This window comes from Lepisma saccharinum, chromosome 17, assembly GCF_977018435.1.
Source record: "Lepisma saccharinum chromosome 17, izLepSacc3.1, whole genome shotgun sequence".
NCBI lineage: Eukaryota > Metazoa > Arthropoda > Insecta > Zygentoma > Lepismatidae > Lepisma > Lepisma saccharinum.
In genome coordinates this window covers 67,987,890-68,013,677 of record NC_139245.1, presented here as the reverse complement: position 1 = coordinate 68,013,677, position 25,788 = coordinate 67,987,890, and positions in this window count along the sequence as shown.

Here is a 25,788-nt window from a genome sequence, read left to right as displayed (position 1 = left end):
AAGGGCCGCGGTGCCACCACTCAACAGCTTTATCAGTTCCAAATAGTACAAATCCAAAGAGAAGTGGAACCAAAGCCCACATAAGAAAATTTTATTTCTTAACAGTCGACGGTATAAGCATCACGCGCCATGAAGGAGAAAACCCAGTAATGAAAAATAAAACATAAACTTGGCAATCGCCTCTCAAGTGCGCACATTATTATTTCAACTGGTGGAAAAGAAATCCTAGAACACAATTATTTCTGTGTATCCTCTTTCTTCTGTTGAATGAAAACCGCCTTCGAGAGGAGACCACCCAGTGAAGCTAAAATTTACATCACCATCATGATCTCACCTCGAAGGAGATTCCGTGAACTTATATTTCAACTGGCACCATAATATAGTATTAACGGATAACCGAAATTATAAAGCACGAAACATATAAAAATATTTGCAATCTGGCAAACTTGGATATTTGAAGGTAACGCACCATGGAGGAGAAAACCCAGTAATGAACAATGTAAACATTAAACTCGGATTTCTCCCCTCAGGTGTGTGCCATGAATTCTTGCTTAACGTTCACCAAAGAAAAATTTTCAGCACGCCACAAACAACAATCGTAATTCGGCAATATACAATTACTCGGGTGTTGACAAAAATGAGATCCGCTCTCGAGAGGAGACCACCCAGTGAGTTTTAATGTTAATCACTGTAATGAGCTCGCCTCCAAAGAGGTCCCAACACATTTCCTTTTAAAATAACATACTGAAAATTTTGATAAAACTACATTTAAACATAAACAAATGTAAATAACGCAAAAATCTATCCACATCTGATGAATCCCTGCTAAATATACGTACCATTTGCTTCTATTTCATAAGTAAGGATCAACTTTATCCTACACTATATCACAGTACAGATTTACAAACACTGCAATCGGAAACTTGACAACCTTCGTCTCAGACAGCAAACAAGCAAATGAAAGTTATCAACGTCCCAGGTGTCTCAAATTTCAGTCAGTGGAGTGGGAGGGAAGCAAGTTACTTCCCACTCGACTGCACATTTAGTTACAGCATGACAACTTCAACAATATCCAATGAAAATGAAATTACACAAGGAACTCCTTTTCCTTAAAAGAAACGGCTTACGTATCATTTTAAAAACATAATTTTCTTACATAAAAGCATTGACATGAATTCCCTACATCCAAAATATTAAACCAGAAAAATTTAACCAAGAACACCAAGAATGGGAGTGTTTCCCTTCAAGATTTTAAAAACTTGCAATATTAACGAATTTTAACTTCTGGACTAATACATTGTATTATCGATGAAAGGGCCGCGGTGCCACCACTCAATAGCTTTATCAGTTCCAAATAGGACAAAGCCAAAGAGAAGTGGAACCAAAGCCCACATAAGAAAATTTTATTTCTTAACAGTCGACGGTATAAGCATCACGCGCCATGAAGGAGAAAACCCAGTAATGAAAAATAAAACATAAACTTGGCAATCGCCTCTCAAGTGCGCACATTATTATTTCAACTGGTGGAAAAGAAATCCTAGAACACAATTATTTTTGTGTATCCTCTTTCTTCTGTTGAATGAAAACCGCCTTCGAGAGGAGACCACCCAGTGAAGCTAAAATTTACATCACCGTCATGATCTCACCTCGAAGGAGATTCCGTGAACTTATATTTCAACTGGCACCATAATATAGTATTAACGGATAACCGAAATTATAAAGCACGAAACATATAAAAATATTTGCAATCTGGCAAACTTGTATATTTGAAGGTAACGCACCATGGATGAGAAAACCCAGTAATGAACAATGTAAACATTAAACTCGGATTTCTCCCCTCAGGTGTGTGCCTTGAATTCTTGCTTAACGTTCGCCAAAGAAAAATTTTCAGCACGCCACAAACAACAATCGTAATTCGGCAAGATACAATTACTCGGGTGTTGACAAAAATGAGATCCGCTCTCGAGAGGAGACCACCCAGTGAGTTTTAATGTTAATCGCTGTAATGAGCTCGCCTCCAAAGAGGTCCCAACACATTTCCTTTTAAAATAACATACTGAAAATGTTGATAAAACTACATTTAAACATAAACGAAAGTAAATAACGCAAAAATCTATCCACATCTGATGAATCCCTACTAAATATACGTACCATTTTCGTCTATTTCATAAGTAAGGATCAACTTTATCCTACACTATATCACAGTACAGATTTACAAACACTGCAATCGGAAACTTGCCAACCTTCGTCTCAGAAAGCAAACAAGCAAATGAAAGTTATCAACGTCCCAGGTGTCTCAGATTTCAGTCGGTGGAGTGGGAGAAAAGCAAGTTACTTCCCACTCGCCTGCACATTTGGTTACAGCATGACAACTTCAACAATATCCAATGAAAATGAAATTACACAAGGAACTTCTTTTCCTTAAAAGAAACGGCTTACGTATCATTTTAAAAACATAATTTTCTTACATAAAAGCATTGACATGAATTCCCTACATCCAAAATATTAAACCAGAAAAATTTAACCAAGAACACCAAGAATGGGAGTGTTTCCCTTCAAGATTTTAAAAACTTGCAATATTAACGAATTTTAACTTCTGGACTAATACATTGTATTATCGATGAAAGGGCCGCGGTGCCACCACTCAACAGCTTTATCAGTTCCAAATAGTACAAATCCAAAGAGAAGTGGAACCAAAGCCCACATAAGAAAATTTTATTTCTTAACAGTCGACGGTATAAGCATCACGCGCCATGAAGGAGAAAACCCAGTAATGAAAAATAAAACATAAACTTGGCAATCGCCTCTCAAGTGCGCACATTATTATTTCAACTGGTGGAAAAGAAATCCTAGAACACAATTATTTCTGTGTATCCTCTTTCTTCTGTTGAATGAAAACCGCCTTCGAGAGGAGACCACCCAGTGAAGCTAAAATTTACATCACCATCATGATCTCACCTCGAAGGAGATTCCGTGAACTTATATTTCAACTGGCACCATAATATAGTATTAACGGATAACCGAAATTATAAAGCACGAAACATATAAAAATATTTGCAATCTGGCAAACTTGGATATTTGAAGGTAACGCACCATGGAGGAGAAAACCCAGTAATGAACAATGTAAACATTAAACTCGGATTTCTCCCCTCAGGTGTGTGCCATGAATTCTTGCTTAACGTTCACCAAAGAAAAATTTTCAGCACGCCACAAACAACAATCGTAATTCGGCAAGATACAATTACTCGGGTGTTGACAAAAATGAGATCCGCTCTCGAGAGGAGACCACCCAGTGAGTTTTAATGTTAATCACTGTAATGAGCTCGCCTCCAAAGAGGTCCCAACACATTTCCTTTTAAAATAACATACTGAAAATTTTGATAAAACTACATTTAAACATAAACAAATGTAAATAACGCAAAAATCTATCCACATCTGATGAATCCCTGCTAAATATACGTACCATTTGCTTCTATTTCATAAGTAAGGATCAACTTTATCCTACACTATATCACAGTACAGATTTACAAACACTGCAATCGGAAACTTGACAACCTTCGTCTCAGACAGCAAACAAGCAAATGAAAGTTATCAACGTCCCAGGTGTCTCAAATTTCAGTCGGTGGAGTGGGAGGGAAGCAAGTTACTTCCCACTCGACTGCACATTTAGTTACAGCATGACAACTTCAACAATATCCAATGAAAATGGAATTACACAAGGAACTCCTTTTCCTTAAAAGAAACGGCTTACGTATCATTTTAAAAACATAATTTTCTTACATAAAAGCATTGACATGAATTCCCTACATCCAAAATATTAAACCTGAAAAATTTAACCAAGAACACCAAGAATGGGAGTGTTTCCCTTCAAGATTTTAAAAACTTGCAATATTAACGAATTTTAACTTCTGGACTAATACATTGTATTATCGATGAAAGGGCCGCGGTGCCACCACTCAATAGCTTTATCAGTTCCAAATAGGACAAAGCCAAAGAGAAGTGGAACCAAAGCCCACATAAGAAAATTTTATTTCTTAACAGTCGACGGTATAAGCATCACGCGCCATGAAGGAGAAAACCCAGTAATGAAAAATAAAACATAAACTTGGCAATCGCCTCTCAAGTGCGCACATTATTATTTCAACTGGTGGAAAAGAAATCCTAGAACACAATTATTTCTGTGTATCCTCTTTCTTCTGTTGAATGAAAACCGCATTCGAGAGGAGACCACCCAGTGAAGCTAAAATTTACATCACCGTCATGATCTCACCTCGAAGGAGATTCCGTGAACTTATATTTCAACTGGCACCATAATATAGTATTAACGGATAACCGAAATTATAAAGCACGAAACATATAAAAATATTTGCAATCTGGCAAACTTGTATATTTGAAGGTAACGCACCATGGATGAGAAAACCCAGTAATGAACAATGTAAACATTAAACTCGGATTTCTCCCCTCAGGTGTGTGCCATGAATTCTTGCTTAACGTTCGCCAAAGAAAAATTTTCAGCACGCCACAAACAACAATCGTAATTCGGCAAGATACAATTACTCGGGTGTTGACAAAAATGAGATCCGCTCTCGAGAGGAGACCACCCAGTGAGTTTTAATGTTAATCACTGTAATGAGCTCGCCTCCAAAGAGGTCCCAACACATTTCCTTTTAAAATAACATACTGAAAATTTTGATAAAACTACATTTAAACATAAACGAAAGTAAATAACGCAAAAATCTATCCACATCTGATGAATCCCTACTAAATATACGTACCATTTTCGTCTATTTCATAAGTAAGGATCAACTTTATCCTACACTATATCACAGTACAGATTTACAAACACTGCAATCGGAAACTTGCCAACCTTCGTCTCAGAAAGCAAACAAGCAAATGAAAGATATCAACGTCCCAGGTGTCTCAAATTTCAGTCGGTGGAGTGGGAGGGAAGCAAGTTACTTCCCACTCGCCTGCACATTTGGTTACAGCATGACAACTTCAACAATATCCAATGAAAATGAAATTACACAAGGAACTTCTTTTCCTTAAAAGAAACGGCTTACGTATCATTTTAAAAACATAATTTTCTTACATAAAAGCATTGACATGAATTCCCTACATCCAAAATATTAAACCAGAAAAATTTAACCAAGAACACCAAGAATGGGAGTGTTTCCCTTCAAGATTTTAAAAACTTGCAATATTAACGAATTTTAACTTCCGGACTAATACATTGTATTATCGATGAAAGGGCCGCGGTGCCACCACTCAATAGCTTTATCAGTTCCAAATAGGACAAAGCCAAAGAGAAGTGGAACCAAAGCCCACATAAGAAAATTTTATTTCTTAACAGTCGACGGTATAAGCATCACGCGCCATGAAGGAGAAAACCCAGTAATAAAAAATAAAACATAAACTTGGCAATCGCCTCTCAAGTGCGCACATTATTATTTCAACTGGTGGAAAAGAAATCCTAGAACACAATTATTTTTGTGTATCCTCTTTCTTCTGTTGAATGAAAACCGCCTTCGAGAGGAGACCACCCAGTGAAGCTAAAATTTACATCACCGTCATGATCTCACCTCGAAGGAGATTCCGTGAACTTATATTTCAACTGGCACTATAATATAGTATTAACGGATAACCGAAATTATAAAGCACGAAACATATAAAAATATTTGCAATCTGGCAAACTTGTATATTTGAAGGTAACGCACCATGGAGGAGAAAACCCAGTAATGAACAATGTAAACATTAAACTCGGATTTCTCCCCTCAGGTGTGTGCCATGAATTCTTGCTTAACGTTCGCCAAAGAAAAATTTTCAGCACGCCACAAACAACAATCGTAATTCGGCAAGATACAATTACTCGGGTGTTGACAAAAATGAGATCCGCTCTCGAGAGGAGACCACCCAGTGAGTTTTAATGTTAATCGCTGTAATGAGCTCGCCTCCAAAGAGGTCCCAACACATTTCCTTTTAAAATAACATACTGAAAATGTTGATAAAACTACATTTAAACATAAACGAAAGTAAATAACGCAAAAATCTATCCACATCTGATGAATCCCTACTAAATATACGTACCATTTTCGTCTATTTCATAAGTAAGGATCAACTTTATCCTACACTATATCACAGTACAGATTTACAAACACTGCAATCGGAAACTTGCCAACCTTCGTCTCAGAAAGCAAACAAGCAAATGAAAGATATCAACGTCCCAGGTGTCTCAAATTTCAGTCGGTGGAGTGGGAGGGAAGCAAGTTACTTCCCACTCGCCTGCACATTTGGTTACAGCATGACAACTTCAACAATATCCAATGAAAATGAAATTACACAAGGAACTTCTTTTCCTTAAAAGAAACGGCTTACGTATCATTTTAAAAATATAATTTTCTTACATAAAAGCATTGACATGAATTCCCTACATCCAAAATAGTAAACCAGAAAAATTTAACCAAGAACACCAAGAATGGGAGTGTTTCCCTTCAAGATTTTAAAAACTTGCAATATTAACGAATTTTAACTTCCGGACTAATACATTGTATTATCGATGAAAGGGCCGCGGTGCCACCACTCAATAGCTTTATCAGTTCCAAATAGGACAAAGCCAAAGAGAAGTGGAACCAAAGCCCACATAAGAAAATTTTATTTCTTAACAGTCGACGGTATAAGCATCACGCGCCATGAAGGAGAAAACCCAGTAATGAAAAATAAAACATAAACTTGGCAATCGCCTCTCAAGTGCGCACATTATTATTTCAACTGGTGGAAAAGAAATCCTAGAACACAATTATTTTTGTGTATCCTCTTTCTTCTGTTGAATGAAAACCGCCTTCGAGAGGAGACCACCCAGTGAAGCTAAAATTTACATCACCGTCATGATCTCACCTCGAAGGAGATTCCGTGAACTTATATTTCAACTGGCACCATAATATAGTATTAACGGATAACCGAAATTATAAAGCCCGAAACATATAAAAATATTTGCAATCTGGCAAACTTGTATATTTGAAGGTAACGCACCATGGAGGAGAAAACCCAGTAATGAACAATGTAAACATTAAACTCGGATTTCTCCCCTCAGGTGTGTGCCATGAATTCTTGCTTAACGTTCGCCAAAGAAAAATTTTCAGCACGCCACAAACAACAATCGTAATTCGGCAAGATACAATTACTCGGGTGTTGACAAAAATGAGATCCGCTCTCGAGAGGAGACCACCCAGTGAGTTTTAATGTTAATCACTGTAATGAGCTCGCCTCCAAAGAGGTCCCAACACATTTCCTTTTAAAATAACATACTGAAAATTTTGATAAAACTACATTTAAACATAAACGAAAGTAAATAACGCAAAAATCTATCCACATTTGATGAATCCCTACTAAATATACGTACCATTTTCGTCTATTTCATAAGTAAGGATCAACTTTATCCTACACTATATCACAGTACAGATTTACAAACACTGCAATCGGAAACTTGCCAACCTTCGTCTCAGAAAGCAAACAAGCAAATGAAAGTTATCAACGTCCCAGTTGTCTCAGATTTCAGTCGGTGGAGTGGGAGGGAAGCAAGTTACTTCCCACTCGCCTGCACATTTGGTTACAGCATGACAACTTCAACAATATCCAATGAAAATGAAATTACACAAGGAACTTCTTTTCCTTAAAAGAAACGGCTTACGTATCATTTTAAAAACATAATTTTCTTACATAAAAGCATTGACATGAATTCCCTACATCCAAAATATTAATCCAGAAAAATTTAACCAAGAACACCAAGAATGGGAGTGTTTCCCTTCAAGATTTTAAAAACTTGCAATATTAACGAATTTTAACTTCTGGACTAATACATTGTATTATCGATGAAAGGGCCGCGGTGCCACCACTCAATAGCTTTATCAGTTCCAAATAGTACAAATCCAAAGAGAAGTGGAACCAAAGCCCACATAAGAAAATTTTATTTCTTAACAGTCGAGGGTATAAGCATCACGCGCCATGAAGGAGAAAACCCAGTAATGAAAAATAAAACATAAACTTGGCAATCGCCTCTCAAGTGCGCACATTATTATTTCAACTGGTGGAAAAGAAATCCTAGAACACAATTATTTTTGTGTATCCACTTTCTTCTGTTGAATGAAAACCGCCTTCGAGAGGAGACCACCCAGTGAAGCTAAAATTTACATCACCGTCATGATCTCACCTCGAAGGAGATTCCGTGAACTTATATTTCAACTGGCACCATAATATAATATTAACGGATAACCGAAATTATAAAGCACGAAACATATAAAAATATTTGCAATCTGGCAAACTTGTATATTTGAAGGTAACGCACCATGGAGGAGAAAACCCAGTAATGAACAATGTAAACATTAAACTCGGATTTCTCCCTTCAGTTGTGTGCCATGAATTCTTGCTTAACGTTCGCCAAAGAAAAATTTTCAGCACGCCACAAACAACAATCGTAATTCGGCAATATACAATTACTCGGGTGTTGACAAAAATGAGATCCGCTCTCGAGAGGAGACCACCCAGTGAGTTTTAATGTTAATCACTGTAATGAGCTCGCCTCCAAAGAGGTCCCAACACATTTCCTTTTAAAATAACATACTGAAAATTTTGATAAAACTACATTTAAACATAAACAAATGTAAATAACGCAAAAATCTATCCACATCTGATGAATCCCTGCTAAATATACGTACCATTTTCGTCTATTTCATAAGTAATGATCAACTTTATCCTACACTATATCACAGTACAGATTTACAAACACTGCAATCGGAAACTTGCCAACCTTCGTCTCAGAAAGCAAACAAGCAAATGAAAGTTATCAACGTCCCAGGTGTCTCAGATTTCAGTCGGTGGAGTGGGAGAAAAGCAAGTTACTTCCCACTCGCCTGCACATTTGGTTACAGCATGACAACTTCAACAATATCCAATGAAAATGAAATTACACAAGGAACTTCTTTTCCTTAAAAGAAACGGCTTACGTATCATTTTAAAAACATAATTTTCTTACATAAAAGCATTGACATGAATTCCCTACATCCAAAATATTAATCCAGAAAAATTTAACCAAGAACACCAAGAATGGGAGTGTTTCCCTTCAAGATTTTAAAAACTTGCAATATTAACGAATTTTAACTTCTGGACTAATACATTGTATTATCGATGAAAGGGCCGCGGTGCCACCACTCAACAGCTTTATCAGTTCCAAATAGTACAAATCCAAAGAGAAGTGGAACCAAAGCCCACATAAGAAAATTTTATTTCTTAACAGTCGACGGTATAAGCATCACGCGCCATGAAGGAGAAAACCCAGTAATGAAAAATAAAACATAAACTTGGCAATCGCCTCTCAAGTGCGCACATTATTATTTCAACTGGTGGAAAAGAAATCCTAGAACACAATTATTTCTGTGTATCCTCTTTCTTCTGTTGAATGAAAACCGCCTTCGAGAGGAGACCACCCAGTGAAGCTAAAATTTACATCACCATCATGATCTCACCTCGAAGGAGATTCCGTGAACTTATATTTCAACTGGCACCATAATATAGTATTAACGGATAACCGAAATTATAAAGCACGAAACATATAAAAATATTTGCAATCTGGCAAACTTGGATATTTGAAGGTAACGCACCATGGAGGAGAAAACCCAGTAATGAACAATGTAAACATTAAACTCGGATTTCTCCCCTCAGGTGTGTGCCATGAATTCTTGCTTAACGTTCACCAAAGAAAAATTTTCAGCACGCCACAAACAACAATCGTAATTCGGCAATATACAATTACTCGGGTGTTGACAAAAATGAGATCCGCTCTCGAGAGGAGACCACCCAGTGAGTTTTAATGTTAATCACTGTAATGAGCTCGCCTCCAAAGAGGTCCCAACACATTTCCTTTTAAAATAACATACTGAAAATTTTGATAAAACTACATTTAAACATAAACAAATGTAAATAACGCAAAAATCTATCCACATCTGATGAATCCCTGCTAAATATACGTACCATTTGCTTCTATTTCATAAGTAAGGATCAACTTTATCCTACACTATATCACAGTACAGATTTACAAACACTGCAATCGGAAACTTGACAACCTTCGTCTCAGACAGCAAACAAGCAAATGAAAGTTATCAACGTCCCAGGTGTCTCAAATTTCAGTCAGTGGAGTGGGAGGGAAGCAAGTTACTTCCCACTCGACTGCACATTTAGTTACAGCATGACAACTTCAACAATATCCAATGAAAATGAAATTACACAAGGAACTCCTTTTCCTTAAAAGAAACGGCTTACGTATCATTTTAAAAACATAATTTTCTTACATAAAAGCATTGACATGAATTCCCTACATCCAAAATATTAAACCAGAAAAATTTAACCAAGAACACCAAGAATGGGAGTGTTTCCCTTCAAGATTTTAAAAACTTGCAATATTAACGAATTTTAACTTCTGGACTAATACATTGTATTATCGATGAAAGGGCCGCGGTGCCACCACTCAATAGCTTTATCAGTTCCAAATAGGACAAAGCCAAAGAGAAGTGGAACCAAAGCCCACATAAGAAAATTTTATTTCTTAACAGTCGACGGTATAAGCATCACGCGCCATGAAGGAGAAAACCCAGTAATGAAAAATAAAACATAAACTTGGCAATCGCCTCTCAAGTGCGCACATTATTATTTCAACTGGTGGAAAAGAAATCCTAGAACACAATTATTTTTGTGTATCCTCTTTCTTCTGTTGAATGAAAACCGCCTTCGAGAGGAGACCACCCAGTGAAGCTAAAATTTACATCACCGTCATGATCTCACCTCGAAGGAGATTCCGTGAACTTATATTTCAACTGGCACCATAATATAGTATTAACGGATAACCGAAATTATAAAGCACGAAACATATAAAAATATTTGCAATCTGGCAAACTTGTATATTTGAAGGTAACGCACCATGGATGAGAAAACCCAGTAATGAACAATGTAAACATTAAACTCGGATTTCTCCCCTCAGGTGTGTGCCTTGAATTCTTGCTTAACGTTCGCCAAAGAAAAATTTTCAGCACGCCACAAACAACAATCGTAATTCGGCAAGATACAATTACTCGGGTGTTGACAAAAATGAGATCCGCTCTCGAGAGGAGACCACCCAGTGAGTTTTAATGTTAATCGCTGTAATGAGCTCGCCTCCAAAGAGGTCCCAACACATTTCCTTTTAAAATAACATACTGAAAATGTTGATAAAACTACATTTAAACATAAACGAAAGTAAATAACGCAAAAATCTATCCACATCTGATGAATCCCTACTAAATATACGTACCATTTTCGTCTATTTCATAAGTAAGGATCAACTTTATCCTACACTATATCACAGTACAGATTTACAAACACTGCAATCGGAAACTTGCCAACCTTCGTCTCAGAAAGCAAACAAGCAAATGAAAGTTATCAACGTCCCAGGTGTCTCAGATTTCAGTCGGTGGAGTGGGAGAAAAGCAAGTTACTTCCCACTCGCCTGCACATTTGGTTACAGCATGACAACTTCAACAATATCCAATGAAAATGAAATTACACAAGGAACTTCTTTTCCTTAAAAGAAACGGCTTACGTATCATTTTAAAAACATAATTTTCTTACATAAAAGCATTGACATGAATTCCCTACATCCAAAATATTAAACCAGAAAAATTTAACCAAGAACACCAAGAATGGGAGTGTTTCCCTTCAAGATTTTAAAAACTTGCAATATTAACGAATTTTAACTTCTGGACTAATACATTGTATTATCGATGAAAGGGCCGCGGTGCCACCACTCAACAGCTTTATCAGTTCCAAATAGTACAAATCCAAAGAGAAGTGGAACCAAAGCCCACATAAGAAAATTTTATTTCTTAACAGTCGACGGTATAAGCATCACGCGCCATGAAGGAGAAAACCCAGTAATGAAAAATAAAACATAAACTTGGCAATCGCCTCTCAAGTGCGCACATTATTATTTCAACTGGTGGAAAAGAAATCCTAGAACACAATTATTTCTGTGTATCCTCTTTCTTCTGTTGAATGAAAACCGCCTTCGAGAGGAGACCACCCAGTGAAGCAAAAATTTACATCACCATCATGATCTCACCTCGAAGGAGATTCCGTGAACTTATATTTCAACTGGCACCATAATATAGTATTAACGGATAACCGAAATTATAAAGCACGAAACATATAAAAATATTTGCAATCTGGCAAACTTGGATATTTGAAGGTAACGCACCATGGAGGAGAAAACCCAGTAATGAACAATGTAAACATTAAACTCGGATTTCTCCCCTCAGGTGTGTGCCATGAATTCTTGCTTAACGTTCACCAAAGAAAAATTTTCAGCACGCCACAAACAACAATCGTAATTCGGCAAGATACAATTACTCGGGTGTTGACAAAAATGAGATCCGCTCTCGAGAGGAGACCACCCAGTGAGTTTTAATGTTAATCACTGTAATGAGCTCGCCTCCAAAGAGGTCCCAACACATTTCCTTTTAAAATAACATACTGAAAATTTTGATAAAACTACATTTAAACATAAACAAATGTAAATAACGCAAAAATCTATCCACATCTGATGAATCCCTGCTAAATATACGTACCATTTGCTTCTATTTCATAAGTAAGGATCAACTTTATCCTACACTATATCACAGTACAGATTTACAAACACTGCAATCGGAAACTTGACAACCTTCGTCTCAGACAGCAAACAAGCAAATGAAAGTTATCAACGTCCCAGGTGTCTCAAATTTCAGTCGGTGGAGTGGGAGGGAAGCAAGTTACTTCCCACTCGACTGCACATTTAGTTACAGCATGACAACTTCAACAATATCCAATGAAAATGGAATTACACAAGGAACTCCTTTTCCTTAAAAGAAACGGCTTACGTATCATTTTAAAAACATAATTTTCTTACATAAAAGCATTGACATGAATTCCCTACATCCAAAATATTAAACCAGAAAAATTTAACCAAGAACACCAAGAATGGGAGTGTTTCCCTTCAAGATTTTAAAAACTTGCAATATTAACGAATTTTAACTTCTGGACTAATACATTGTATTATCGATGAAAGGGCCGCGGTGCCACCACTCAATAGCTTTATCAGTTCCAAATAGGACAAAGCCAAAGAGAAGTGGAACCAAAGTCCACATAAGAAAATTTTATTTCTTAACAGTCGACGGTATAAGCATCACGCGCCATGAAGGAGAAAACCCAGTAATGAAAAATAAAACATAAACTTGGCAATCGCCTCTCAAGTGCGCACATTATTATTTCAACTGGTGGAAAAGAAATCCTAGAACACAATTATTTCTGTGTATCCTCTTTCTTCTGTTGAATGAAAACCGCATTCGAGTGGAGACCACCCAGTGAAGCTAAAATTTACATCACCGTCATGATCTCACCTCGAAGGAGATTCCGTGAACTTATATTTCAACTGGCACCATAATATAGTATTAACGGATAACCGAAATTATAAAGCACGAAACATATAAAAATATTTGCAATCTGGCAAACTTGTATATTTGAAGGTAACGCACCATGGATGAGAAAACCCAGTAATGAACAATGTAAACATTAAACTCGGATTTCTCCCCTCAGGTGTGTGCCATGAATTCTTGCTTAACGTTCGCCAAAGAAAAATTTTCAGCACGCCACAAACAACAATCGTAATTCGGCAAGATACAATTACTCGGGTGTTGACAAAAATGAGATCCGCTCTCGAGAGGAGACCACCCAGTGAGTTTTAATGTTAATCACTGTAATGAGCTCGCCTCCAAAGAGGTCCCAACACATTTCCTTTTAAAATAACATACTGAAAATTTTGATAAAACTACATTTAAACATAAACGAAAGTAAATAACGCAAAAATCTATCCACATCTGATGAATCCCTACTAAATATACGTACCATTTTCGTCTATTTCATAAGTAAGGATCAACTTTATCCTACACTATATCACAGTACAGATTTACAAACACTGCAATCGGAAACTTGCCAACCTTCGTCTCAGAAAGCAAACAAGCAAATGAAAGATATCAACGTCCCAGGTGTCTCAAATTTCAGTCGGTGGAGTGGGAGGGAAGCAAGTTACTTCCCACTCGCCTGCACATTTGGTTACAGCATGACAACTTCAACAATATCCAATGAAAATGAAATTACACAAGGAACTTCTTTTCCTTAAAAGAAACGGCTTACGTATCATTTTAAAAACATAATTTTCTTACATAAAAGCATTGACATGAATTCCCTACATCCAAAATATTAAACCAGAAAAATTTAACCAAGAACACCAAGAATGGGAGTGTTTCCCTTCAAGATTTTAAAAACTTGCAATATTAACGAATTTTAACTTCCGGACTAATACATTGTATTATCGATGAAAGGGCCGCGGTGCCACCACTCAATAGCTTTATCAGTTCCAAATAGGACAAAGCCAAAGAGAAGTGGAAACAAAGCCCACATAAGAAAATTTTATTTCTTAACAGTCGACGGTATAAGCATCACGCGCCATGAAGGAGAAAACCCAGTAATAAAAAATAAAACATAAACTTGGCAATCGCCTCTCAAGTGCGCACATTATTATTTCAACTGGTGGAAAAGAAATCCTAGAACACAATTATTTTTGTGTATCCTCTTTCTTCTGTTGAATGAAAACCGCCTTCGAGAGGAGACCACCCAGTGAAGCTAAAATTTACATCACCGTCATGATCTCACCTCGAAGGAGATTCCGTGAACTTATATTTCAACTGGCACTATAATATAGTATTAACGGATAACCGAAATTATAAAGCACGAAACATATAAAAATATTTGCAATCTGGCAAACTTGTATATTTGAAGGTAACGCACCATGGAGGAGAAAACCCAGTAATGAACAATGTAAACATTAAACTCGGATTTCTCCCCTCAGGTGTGTGCCATGAATTCTTGCTTAACGTTCGCCAAAGAAAAATTTTCAGCACGCCACAAACAACAATCGTAATTCGGCAAGATACAATTACTCGGGTGTTGACAAAAATGAGATCCGCTCTCGAGAGGAGACCACCCAGTGAGTTTTAATGTTAATCGCTGTAATGAGCTCGCCTCCAAAGAGGTCCCAACACATTTCCTTTTAAAATAACATACTGAAAATGTTGATAAAACTACATTTAAACATAAACGAAAGTAAATAACGCAAAAATCTATCCACATCTGATGAATCCCTACTAAATATACGTACCATTTTCGTCTATTTCATAAGTAAGGATCAACTTTATCCTACACTATATCACAGTACAGATTTACAAACACTGCAATCGGAAACTTGCCAACCTTCGTCTCAGAAAGCAAACAAGCAAATGAAAGATATCAACGTCCCAGGTGTCTCAAATTTCAGTCGGTGGAGTGGGAGGGAAGCAAGTTACTTCCCACTCGCCTGCACATTTGGTTACAGCATGACAACTTCAACAATATCCAATGAAAATGAAATTACACAAGGAACTTCTTTTCCTTAAAAGAAACGGCTTACGTATCATTTTAAAAACATAATTTTCTTACATAAAAGCATTGACATGAATTCCCTACATCCAAAATATTAAACCAGAAAAATTTAACCAAGAACACCAAGAATGGGAGTGTTTCCCTTCAAGATTTTAAAAACTTGCAATATTAACGAATTTTAACTTCCGGACTAATACATTGTATTATCGATGAAAGGGCCGCGGTGCCACCACTCAATAGCTTTATCAGTTCCAAATAGGACAAAGCCAAAGAGAAGTGGAACCAAAGCCCACATAAGAAAATTTTATTTCTTAACAGTCGACGGTATAAGCATCACGCGCCATGAAGGAGAAAACCCAGTAATGAAAAATAAAACATAAACTTGGCAATCGCCTCTCAAGTGCGCACATTATTATTTCAACTGGTGGAAAAGAAATCCTAGAACACAATTATTTTTGTGTATCCTCTTTCTTCTGTTGAATGAAAACCGCCTTCGAGAGGAGACCACCCAGTGAAGCTAAAATTTATATCACCGTCATGATCTCACCTCGAAGGAGATTCCGTGAACTTATATTTCAACTGGCACCATAATATAGTATTAACGGATAACCGAAATTATAAAGCACGAAACATATAAAAATATTTGCAATCTGGCAAACTTGTATATTTGAAGGTAACGCACCATGGAGGAGAAAACCCAGTAATGAACAATGTAAACATTAAACTCGGATTTCTCCCCTCAGGTGTGTGCCATGAATTCTTGCTTAACGTTCGCCAAAGAAAAATTTTCAGCACGCCACAAACAACAATCGTAATTCGGCAAGATACAATTACTCGGGTGTTGACAAAAATGAGATCCGCTCTCGAGAGGAGACCACCCAGTGAGTTTTAATGTTAATCGCTGTAATGAGCTCGCCTCCAAAGAGGTCCCAACACATTTCCTTTTAAAATAACATACTGAAAATGTTGATAAAACTACATTTAAACATAAACGAAAGTAAATAACGCAAAAATCTATCCACATCTGATGAATCCCTACTAAATATACGTACCATTTTCGTCTATTTCATAAGTAAGGATCAACTTTATCCTACACTATATCACAGTACAGATTTACAAACACTGCAATCGGAAACTTGCCAACCTTCGTCTCAGAAAGCAAACAAGCAAATGAAAGATATCAACGTCCCAGGTGTCTCAAATTTCAGTCGGTGGAGTGGGAGGGAAGCAAGTTACTTCCCACTCGCCTGCACATTTGGTTACAGCATGACAACTTCAACAATATCCAATGAAAATGAAATTACACAAGGAACTTCTTTTCCTTAAAAGAAACGGCTTACGTATCATTTTAAAAACATAATTTTCTTACATAAAAGCATTGACATGAATTCCCTACATCCAAAATAGTAAACCAGAAAAATTTAACCAAGAACACCAAGAATGGGAGTGTTTCCCTTCAAGATTTTAAAAACTTGCAATATTAACGAATTTTAACTTCCGGACTAATACATTGTATTATCGATGAAAGGGCCGCGGTGCCACCACTCAATAGCTTTATCAGTTCCAAATAGGACAAAGCCAAAGAGAAGTGGAACCAAAGCCCACATAAGAAAATTTTATTTCTTAACAGTCGACGGTATAAGCATCACGCGCCATGAAGGAGAAAACCCAGTAATGAAAAATAAAACATAAACTTGGCAATCGCCTCTCAAGTGCGCACATTATTATTTCAACTGGTGGAAAAGAAATCCTAGAACACAATTATTTTTGTGTATCCTCTTTCTTCTGTTGAATGAAAACCGCCTTCGAGAGGAGACCACCCAGTGAAGCTAAAATTTACATCACCGTCATGATCTCACCTCGAAGGAGATTCCGTGAACTTATATTTCAACTGGCACCATAATATAGTATTAACGGATAACCGAAATTATAAAGCACGAAACATATAAAAATATTTGCAATCTGGCAAACTTGTATATTTGAAGGTAACGCACCATGGAGGAGAAAACCCAGTAATGAACAATGTAAACATTAAACTCGGATTTCTCCCCTCAGGTGTGTGCCATGAATTCTTGCTTAACGTTCGCCAAAGAAAAATTTTCAGCACGCCACAAACAACAATCGTAATTCGGCAAGATACAATTACTCGGGTGTTGACAAAAATGAGATCCGCTCTCGAGGAGACCACCCAGTGAGTTTTAATGTTAATCACTGTAATGAGCTCGCCTCCAAAGAGGTCCCAACACATTTCCTTTTAAAATAACATACTGAAAATTTTGATAAAACTACATTTAAACATAAACGAAAGTAAATAACGCAAAAATCTATCCACATCTGATGAATCCCTACTAAATATACGTACCATTTTCGTCTATTTCATAAGTAAGGATCAACTTTATCCTACACTATATCACAGTACAGATTTACAAACACTGCAATCGGAAACTTGCCAACCTTCGTCTCAGAAAGCAAACAAGCAAATGAAAGTTATCAACGTCCCAGGTGTCTGAAATTTCAGTCGGTGGAGTGGGAGGGAAGCAAGTTACTTCCCACTCGCCTGCACATTTGGTTACAGCATGACAACTTCAACAATATCCAATGAAAATGAAATTACACAAGGAACTCCTTTTCCTTAAAAGAAACGGCTTACGTATCATTTTAAAAACATAATTTTCTTACATAAAAGCATTGACATGAATTCCCTACATCCAAAATATTAAACCAGAAAAATTTAACCAAGAACACCAAGAATGGGAGTGTTTCCCTTCAAGATTTTAAAAACTTGCAATATTAACGAATTTTAACTTCTGGACTAATACATTGTATTATCGATGAAAGGGCCGCGGTGCCACCACTCAATAGCTTTATCAGTTCCAAATAGGACAAAGCCAAAGAGAAGTGGAACCAAAGCCCACATAAGAAAATTTTATTTCTTAACAGTCGACGGTATAAGCATCACGCGCCATGAAGGAGAAAACCCAGTAATGAAAAATAAAACATAAACTTGGCAATCGCCTCTCAAGTGCGCACATTATTATTTCAACTGGTGGAAAAGAAATCCTAGAACACAATTATTTTTGTGTATCCTCTTTCTTCTGTTGAATGAAAACCGCCTTCGAGAGGAGACCACCCAGTGAAGCTAAAATTTACATCACCGTCATGATCTCACCTCGAAGGAGATTCCGTGAACTTATATTTCAACTGGCACCATAATATAGTATTAACGGATAACCGAAATTATAAAGCACGAAACATATAAAAATATTTGCAATCTGGCAAACTTGTATATTTGAAGGTAACGCACCATGGAGGAGAAAACCCAGTAATGAACAATGTAAACATTAAACTCGGATTTCTCCCCTCAGGTGTGTGCCATGAATTCTTGCTTAACGTTCGCCAAAGAAAAATTTTCAGCACGCCACAAACAACAATCGTAATTCGGCAATATACAATTACTCGGGTGTTGACAAAAATGAGATCCGCTCTCGAGAGGAGACCACCCAGTGAGTTTTAATGTTAATCACTGTAATGAGCTCGCCTCCAAAGAGGTCCCAACACATTTCCTTTTAAAATAACATACTGAAAATTTTGATAAAACTACATTTAAACATAAACGAAAGTAAATAACGCAAAAATCTATCCACATCTGATGAATCCCTACTAAATATACGTACCATTTTCGTCTATTTCATAAGTAAGGATCAACTTTATCCTACACTATATCACAGTACAGATTTACAAACACTGCAATCGGAAACTTGCCAATCTTCGTCTCAGAAAGCAAACAAGCAAATGAAAGTTATCAACGTCCCATTTGTCTCAAATTTCAGTCGGTGGAGTGGGAGGGAAACAAGTTACTTCCCACTCGCCTGCACATTTGGTTACAGCATGACAACTTCAACAATATCCAATGAAAATGAAATTACACAAGGAACTTCTTTTCCTTAAAAGAAACGGCTTACGTATCATTTTAAAAATATAATTTTCTTACATAAAAGCATTGACATGAATTCCCTACATCCAAAATAGTAAACCAGAAAAATTTAACCACGAACACCAAGAATGGGAGTGTTTCCCTTCAAGATTTTAAAAACTTGCAATATTAACGAATTTTAACATCTGGACTAATACATTGTATTATCGATGAAAGGGCCGCGGTGCCACCACTCAATAGCTTTATCAGTTCCAAATAGGACAAAGCCAAAGAGAAGTGGAACCAAAGCCCACATAAGAAAATTTTATTTCCTAACAGTCGACGGTATAAGCATCACGCGCCATGAAGGAGAAAACCCAGTAATGAAAAATAAAACATAAACTTGGCAATCGCCTCTCAAGTGCGCACATTATTATTTCAACTGGTGGAAAAGAAATCCTAGAACACAATTATTTCTGTCTATCCTCTTTCTTCTGTTGAATGAAAACCGCCTTCGAGAGGAGACCACCCAGTGAAGCTAAAATTTACATCACCATCATGATCTCACCTCGAAGGAGATTCCGTGAACTTATATTTCAACTGGCACCATAATATAGTATTAACGGATAACCGAAATTATAAAGCACAAAACATATAAAAATATTTGCAATCTGGCAAACTTGTATATTTGAAGGTAACGCACCATGGAGGAGAAAACCCAGTAATGAACAATGTAAACATTAAACTCGGATTTCTCCCCTCAGGTGTGTGCCATGAATTCTTGCTTAACGTTCGCCAAAGAAAAATTTTCAGCACGCCACAAACAACAATCGTAATTCGGCAAGATACAATTACTCGGGTGTTGACAAAAATGAGATCCGCTCTCGAGAGGAGACCACCCAGTGAGTTTTAATGTTAATCACTGTAATGAGCTCGCCTCCAAAGAGGTCCCAACACATTTCCTTTTAAAATAACATACTGAAAATTTTGATAAAACTACATTTAAACATAAACGAAAGTAAATAACGCAAAAATCTATCCACATCTGATGAATCCCTACTAAATATACGTACCATTTTCGTCTATTTCATAAGTAAGGATCAACTTTATCCTACACTATATCACAGTACAGATTTACAAACACTGCAATCGGAAACTTGCCAACCTTCGTCTCAGAAAGCAAACAAGCAAATGAAAGTTATCAACGTCCCAGGTGTCTCAAATTTCAGTCGGTGGAGTGGGAGGGAAGCAAGTTACTTCCCACTCGCCTGCACATTTGGTTACAGCATGACAACTTCAACAATATCCAATGAAAATGAAATTACACAAGGAACTTCTTTTCCTTAAAAGAAACGGCTTACGTATCATTTTAAAAATATAATTTTCTTACATAAAAGCATTGACATGAATTCCCTACATCCAAAATAGTAAACCAGAAAAATTTAACCAAGAACACCAAGAATGGGAGTGTTTCCCTTCAAGATTTTAAAAACTTGCAATATTAACGAATTGTAACCTCCGGACTAATACATTGTATTATCGATGAAAGGGCCGCGGTGCCACCACTCAATAGCTTTATCAGTTCCAAATAGGACAAAGCCAAAGAGAAGTGGAACCAAAGCCCACATAAGAAAATTTTATTTCTTAACAGTCGACGGTATAAGCATCACGCGCCATGAAGGAGAAAACCCAGTAATGAAAAATAAAACATAAACTTGGCAATCGCCTCTCAAGTGCGCACATTATTATTTCAACTGGTGGAAAAGAAATCCTAGAACACAATTATTTTTGTGTATCCTCTTTCTTCTGTTGAATGAAAACCGCCTTCGAGAGGAGACCACCCAGTGAAGCTAAAATTTACATCACCGTCATGATCTCACCTCGAAGGAGATTCCGTGAACTTATATTTCAACTGGCACCATAATATAGTATTAACGGATAACCGAAATTATAAAGCCCGAAACATATAAAAATATTTGCAATCTGGCAAACTTGTATATTTGAAGGTAACGCACCATGGAGGAGAAAACCCAGTAATGAACAATGTAAACATTAAACTCGGATTTCTCCCCTCAGGTGTGTGCCATGAATTCTTGCTTAACGTTCGCCAAAGAAAAATTTTCAGCACGCCACAAACAACAATCGTAATTCGGCAAGATACAATTACTCGGGTGTTGACAAAAATGAGATCCGCTCTCGAGAGGAGACCACCCAGTGAGTTTTAATGTTAATCACTGTAATGAGCTCGCCTCCAAAGAGGTCCCAACACATTTCCTTTTAAAATAACATACTGAAAATTTTGATAAAACTACATTTAAACATAAACGAAAGTAAATAACGCAAAAATCTATCCACATTTGATGAATCCCTACTAAATATACGTACCATTTTCGTCTATTTCATAAGTAAGGATCAACTTTATCCTACACTATATCACAGTACAGATTTACAAACACTGCAATCGGAAACTTGACAACCTTCGTCTCAGACAGCAAACAAGCAAATGAAAGTTATCAACGTCCCAGGTGTCTCAAATTTCAGTCGGTGGAGTGGGAGGGAAGCAAGTTACTTCCCACTCGACTGCACATTTAGTTACAGCATGACAACTTCAACAATATCCAATGAAAATGAAATTACACAAGGAATTCCTTTTCCTTAAAAGAAACGGCTTACGTATCATTTTAAAAACATAATTTTCTTACATAAAAGCATTGACATGAATTCCCTACATCCAAAATATTAAACCAGAAAAATTTAACCAAGAACACCAAGAATGGGAGTGTTTCCCTTCAAGATTTTAAAAACTTGCAATATTAACGAATTTTAACTTCTGGACTAATACATTGTATTATCGATGAAAGGGCCGCGGTGCCACCACTCAATAGCTTTATCAGTTACAAATAGGACAAAGCCAAAGAGAAGTGGAACCAAAGCCCACATAAGAAAATTTTATTTCTTAACAGTCGACGGTATAAGCATCACGCGCCATGAAGGAGAAAACCCAGTAATGAAAAATAAAACATAAACTTGGCAATCGCCTCTCAAGTGCGCACATTATTATTTCAACTGGTGGAAAAGAAATCCTAGAACACAATTATTTCTGTGTATCCTCTTTCTTCTGTTGAATGAAAACCGCCTTCGAGAGGAGACCACCCAGTGAAGCTAAAATTTACATCACCGTCATGATCTCACCTCGAAGGAGATTCCGTGAACTTATATTTCAACTGGCACCATAATATAGTATTAACGGATAACCGAAATTATAAAGCACGAAACATATAAAAATATTTGCAATCTGGCAAACTTGTATATTTGAAGGTAACGCACCATGGATGAGAAAACCCAGTAATGAACAATGTAAACATTAAACTCGGATTTCTCCCCTCAGGTGTGTGCCATGAATTCTTGCTTAACGTTCGCCAAAGAAAAATTTTCAGCACGCCACAAACAACAATCGTAATTCGGCAAGATACAATTACTCGGGTGTTGACAAAAATGAGATCCGCTCTCGAGAGGAGACCACCCAGTGAGTTTTAATGTTAATCGCTGTAATGAGCTCGCCTCCAAAGAGGTCCCAACACATTTCCTTTTAAAATAACATACTGAAAATGTTGATAAAACTACATTTAAACATAAACGAAAGTAAATAACGCAAAAATCTATCCACATCTGATGAATCCCTACTAAATATTGTACCATTTTCGTCTATTTCATAAGTAAGGATCAACTTTATCCTACATTATATCACAGTACAGATTTACAAACACTGCAATCGGAAACTTGCCAACCTTCGTCTCAGAAAGCAAACAAGCAAATGAAAGTTATCAACGTCCCAGGTGTCTCAGATTTCAGTCGGTGGAGTGGGAGAAAAGCCAGTTACTTCCCACTCGCCTGCACATTTGGTTACAGCATGACAACTTCAACAATATCCAATGAAAATGAAATTACACAAGGAACTTCTTTTCCTTAAAAGAAACGGCTTACGTATCATTTTAAAAACATAATTTTCTTACATAAAAGCATTGACATGAATTCCCTACATCCAAAATATTAATCCAGAAAAATTTAACCAAGAACACCAAGAATGGGAGTGTTTCCCTTCAAGATTTTAAAAACTTGCAATATTAACGAATTTTAACTTCTGGACTAATACATTGTATTATCGATGAAAGGGCCGCGGTGCCACCACTCAACAGCTTTATCAGTTCCAAATAGTACAAATCCAAAGAGAAGTGGAACCAAAGCCCACATAAGAAAATTTTATTTCTTAACAGTCGACGGTATAAGCATCACGCGCCATGAAGGAGAAAACCCAGTAATGAAAAATAAAACATAAACTTGGCAATCGCCTCTCAAGTGCGCACATTATTATTTCAACTGGTGGAAAAGAAATCCTAGAACACAATTATTTCTGTGTATCCTCTTTCTTCTGTTGAATGAAAACCGCCTTCGAGAGGAGACCACCCAGTGAAGCTAAAATTTACATCACCATCATGATCTCACCTCGAAGGAGATTCCGTGAACTTATATTTCAACTGGCACCATAATATAGTATTAACGGATAACCGAAATTATAAAGCACGAAACATATAAAAATATTTGCAATCTGGCAAACTTGTATATTTGAAGGTAACGCACCATGGAGGAGAAAACCCAGTAATGAACAATGTAAACATTAAACTCGGATTTCTCCCCTCAGGTGTGTGCCATGAATTCTTGCTTAACGTTCACCAAAGAAAAATTTTCAGCACGCCACAAACAACAATCGTAATTCGGCAAGATACAATTACTCGGGTGTTGACAAAAATGAGATCCGCTCTCGAGAGGAGACCACCCAGTGAGTTTTAATGTTAATCACTGTAATGAGCTCGCCTCCAAAGAGGTCCCAACACATTTCCTTTTAAAATAACATACTGAAAATTTTGATAAAACTACATTTAAACATAAACGAAAGTAAATAACGCAAAAATCTATCCACATCTGATGAATCCCTACTAAATATACGTACCATTTTCGTCTATTTCATAAGTAAGGATCAACTTTATCCTACACTATATCACAGTACAGATTTACAAACACTGCAATCGGAAACTTGCCAACCTTCGTCTCAGAAAGCAAACAAGCAAATGAAAGATATCAACGTCCCAGGTGTCTCAAATTTCAGTCGGTGGAGTGGGAGGGAAGCAAGTTACTTCCCACTCGCCTGCACATTTGGTTACAGCATGACAACTTCAACAATATCCAATGAAAATGAAATTACACAAGGAACTTCTTTTCCTTAAAAGAAACGGCTTACGTATCATTTTAAAAACATAATTTTCTTACATAAAAGCATTGACATGAATTCCCTACATCCAAAATATTAAACCAGAAAAATTTAACCAAGAACACCAAGAATGGGAGTGTTTCCCTTCAAGATTTTAAAAACTTGCAATATTAACGAATTTTAACTTCCGGACTAATACATTGTATTATCGATGAAAGGGCCGCGGTGCCACCACTCAATAGCTTTATCAGTTCCAAATAGGACAAAGCCAAAGAGAAGTGGAACCAAAGCCCACATAAGAAAATTTTATTTCTTAACAGTCGACGGTATAAGCATCACGCGCCATGAAGGAGAAAACCCAGTAATGAAAAATAAAACATAAACTTGGCAATCGCCTCTCAAGTGCGCACATTATTATTTCAACTGGTGGAAAAGAAATCCTAGAACACAATTATTTCTGTCTATCCTCTTTCTTCTGTTGAATGAAAACCGCCTTCGAGAGGAGACCACCCAGTGAAGCTAAAATTTACATCACCATCATGATCTCACCTCGAAGGAGATTCCGTGAACTTATATTTCAACTGGCACCATAATATAGTATTAACGGATAACCGAAATTATAAAGCACGAAACATATAAAAATATTTGCAATCTGGCAAACTTGTATATTTGAAGGTAACGCACCATGGAGGAGAAAACCCAGTAATGAACAATGTAAACATTAAACTCGGATTTCTCCCCTCAGGTGTGTGCCATGAATTCTTGCTTAACGTTCGCAAAAGAAAAATTTTCAGCACGCCACAAACAACAATCGTAATTCGGCAAGATACAATTACTCGGGTGTTGACAAAAATGAGATCCGCTCTCGAGAGGAGACCACCCAGTGAGTTTTAATGTTAATCACTGTAATGAGCTCGCCTCCAAAGAGGTCCCAACACATTTCCTTTTAAAATAACATACTGAAAATTTTGATAAAACTACATTTAAACATAAACGAAAGTATATAACGCAAAAATCTATCCACATCTGATGAATCCCTACTAAATATACGTACCATTTTCGTCTATTTCATAAGTAA